At 41.0% G+C, this 3,817-nt stretch overlaps 1 pseudogene; it reads left to right on the top strand.

Moving 5' to 3' along the window:
- On the top strand, positions 1,318 to 2,305 carry Gm6128 (predicted pseudogene 6128; annotated as a pseudogene).

Below are 3,817 nucleotides of genomic sequence, written 5' to 3'. Positions count from 1 at the left end.
TGAGGTGTAGCTTACTTTAGGTAATGTTTAAAAGCTCCCGAAGTGAATACTTTTTCTTTTGTTTTTGGTTTGGTTTGGTTTTTGATGAGATGTAGTTTTGCCATGTAGTTGAAACTGGCTTCAAATTCATGATCTTCTGGTCTTAGCTCACCTGAGTGCTGGAATCAAAGATGTATACCTTCATACCCAGCTTCTTCTTCCTCTGGTAATTATTACTTTTCTCCTCCTCTTTCTCTTTCTCCTCATCCTCTTCCTTCCTTTACCTCTTTCTTCTCTTCTTCTTCTTCTTCTTCTTCTTCTTCTTCTTCTTCTTCTTCTTCTTCTTCTTCTTCTTCTTCCTCTTCCTCTTCCTCTTCCTCTTCCTCTTCCTCTTCCTCTTCTTCTTCTTCTTCTTCTCCTTCTTCTTCTTCTTCTTCTTCTTCAGATTTGTTTATTTTGTATGTATGATTACTTGAATTTTTGTTTATATGACATGCATACCCTGTGGAGGTCAAGAGGGGACATTGGATTACCTAGAAATGGAGTTATATAGCCATTTGTGAGTTCCCATGTGGGTGCTGGGAATCAAACCTGGGTCCTTTGCCAGAGCAACAAGAGCTTTTTTTTTTTTAATGTGTAGCCCAGGCTGGCCTCGAACTCCTGATCCTCCTGCCTCTGCCTCCTTCAGCAAATTCTACCGGCATATGCCACCACTACTGGCACAACAAGAGCTCTTAACCACGGAGGCATTTCTTTTTTGTTTTGTTTTGGTTTTTTTTGGGGGGGGGTTGTTTTGTTTTGTTTTGTTTTGTTTTTGAGACAGGGTTTCTCTGTGTAGCCTTGGCTGTCCTGGAACTCACTCTGTAAACCAGCCTGGCCTCGAACTCAGAAATCTGCCTGCCTCTGCCTCCCAAGTGCTGGGATTAAAGGCGTGCGCCACCACCGCCCCGCCTAAGCCATTTCTAAAGCCCTCCTCTGGTAATACTGATCTGCAGCCAATATTGAAAACACACATCAACCTGTTGCTCTGTGAGTGTCTGACATTAACATGACATATCATCTGGAATACTCTGGATAGAGACGCCTAGGATTCAGGTCCAAGAGTCTTACTCACTACTGATGCAGGCTCAGGCTCTTGCTCTCTTAACAAGCACCTCAGAAATTCAGATCATCTGACATGTGAAACACTGAGAGACATTACCACAGCCCTTCTGTCTGGTCCCCGACTCCACCACCTTGAGGTTCAGGTAATAAGAGTTAATATATTAACCATTCTCAGCTCTATAAGAATATCTGAATTACCTAAAGAAGTTAGTCAAGGTGTTCGCAGCGTTCGCCACGCCACCACTGCCTCTCGCTTGCCGAACTCCAGCCAAAGGAGAAGGGGGCTAAGTAAGGAGGTGTCCATACCATGGCTCGTACAAAGCAGACTGCCTGCAAATCCACCGGTGGTAAAGCACCCAGGAAACAACTGGCTACAAAAGCCGCTCGCAAGAGTGCGCCCACTACTGGAGGGGTGAAGAAACCTCATCTTTACAGGCCTGGTACTGTGGCACTCCATGAAATCAGACGCTATCAGAAATCCACTGAATTTCTGATCCGCAAGCTCCCCTTTCAGCGTCTGGTGCGAGACATTGCTCAGGACTTCAAAACAGATCTGCGCTTCCAGAGTGCAGCTATTGGTGCTTTGCAGGAGGCAAGTGAGGCCTACCAGGTTGGCCTTTTTGAAGATACCAATCTGTGTGCTATCCATGCCAAACATGTAACAATTATGCCAAAAGATATCCAGCTAGCAAGCCACATACATGGAGAACGTGCTTAAGAGTCCACTATGAGGGGAAACATTTCATTCTCAAAAAAATTTTTTCCACTTCTTCTTGTTATCAGTAGTTCTGAATGTTAGATATTTTTTCCATGGGGGTCAAAGGTACCTAAGTATATGATTGCGAGTGGAGACATAGGGGACAGAATCAGGTATTGGCATTTTTCCACGTTCATTTGTGTGTGAATTTTTAATATAAATGCAAGATGTAAAGCATTAATGCAAGCAAAATGTTTCAGTGAACACATTTCAACAGTTCAACTTTATAACAATTATAAATAAACCTGTTAAATTTTTCTGGACAATGCCAGCATTTGGATTTTTTAAAAACAAGTAAATTTCTTATTGACAGCAACTAAATGGTGTTTGTAGCATTTTTATCACACAGTAGATTCCATCCATTCACTATACTTTTCTAGCTGAGTTGTCCTACATACAAGTACATGTTTTTAATGTTGTCTGTCTTTTGTGCTGTTCCTATAAGTTAAAAAACATTACACTATAAAAAAGGAAGTTAATCAAAATACAATTTCCCAGATACCAATTCAGTTTTTTAAATAAAAATATTTCATGTATGAGTGTTCTGCTTGCATATATTTCTTCTTACCATATGTATACAATGCCCAAAAAAGGCCAGGAAAGGGGTTAGATCCCTTGGAACTAGAGTTATTATGGCTGTTAGCGATGTAGATGCTAGGAATTGAACTTTGGTCCTCTGGAAAGGCAGTCAGTATTCTTAAACACTGAGCCACCTCTATAGCCTACCAGGTTATTATTCTTGTTTTGTTTTGTTTTGTTTTGCTTTGCTTTGCTTTGCTTTGCTTTGCTTTGCTTTGCTTTGCTTTGCTTTGCTTTGCTTCGCTTCGCTTCATTTTGTTTTGTTTAGACAAGGTTTCTCTGTGTGGCCTTGGCTATCCTGTAACTCACTCTGTAGACCAGGCTGGCCTTGATGCCTGCCTCTACCTCCCAAGTGCTGGAATTAAAGGCATGAGTCACCACTGCCTGGCTCCATTCCGGTTTTGGTGTTTGTTTGTTTGTTTGTTTGAAACCAAGTTATGTTTAATGAGCTTCCCAGGTGGTACGCTGACGCTCAACCTTTTGACTAAGATCAGATGAAGCGCTTTAAGTGGCTGGGCTGCATGCTACCAATGTCTGAGAACTGAAGTCTAGAACAATGGTTCTCAAACTTGACAGTTGACAAAGTTTCCTTCAGGGTTGTTAAACTATACAGATTGCTGGACCCCATCTCTAGAGTTTTTAACTTATCTCTGATAGAATATCATAATTTGTACTACAGACGTTACCAATTTGAGAATCATATTTGAAGAATTGATGGCTTTTTTGTTAATTTATTTAGTGTATGTGGGGTGTCTGAATATGACCCTTTAGGAGCCTGAGAACCTGAATTTAATTTCACCTTACAAGCAAAATAGAGACTGAATACAAAATGGCTACAGTTATGTTAAAAGGAGCAGGCCTCAACAGTACATGCCTCCACTTCCCAGAAGTAATTATCCATAGCTGACACTGAAAATTTCTCCTAAAGGGTCGTAATGGGATGGCTGTAATTCTCAGTCCCTGTTATCTCAGTGTCTGAAACTCCCCTATTCACTCGCCCACCACCCCTCTTACCTCACTTATAACCAGTCAGCTTAAAGGTTAGCTGGTAATACTTTGTCTAGGATTCAAAATGTAGTACTGCCTCCACCCTTGCCTTCTGAACTTTTGAATCTTATTTTTCATATAAAAAGCCTGCTCTGAGAACAGACTTGTACCACATTTAGGTTCTTGAGTCCTGAACTCAAACATTCTATAAAGTATTATTGCATTCTATAAAGTATTATTGCTTAACTGAGATGGGTGTTCATATGGTTTGTGTGGCGATTCCTGAACCTCATAGTACCACCATGCCTGGCTAAAACTACTGCTTTAGATAAATGCTTGTCAAAATGTCTCCATTCTGTTGTTTCTCCTGGTTTCCTCAGCCATGAGAGATATCAGTGAAAGAGAGAGAAA

Source organism: Mus musculus, chromosome 14 (genome assembly GCF_000001635.26).
Source record: "Mus musculus strain C57BL/6J chromosome 14, GRCm38.p6 C57BL/6J".
NCBI lineage: Eukaryota > Metazoa > Chordata > Mammalia > Rodentia > Muridae > Mus > Mus musculus.
The sequence above is the reverse complement of the archived record's forward strand: the minus strand, read 5'-3'. Positions and strand labels throughout refer to the sequence as shown.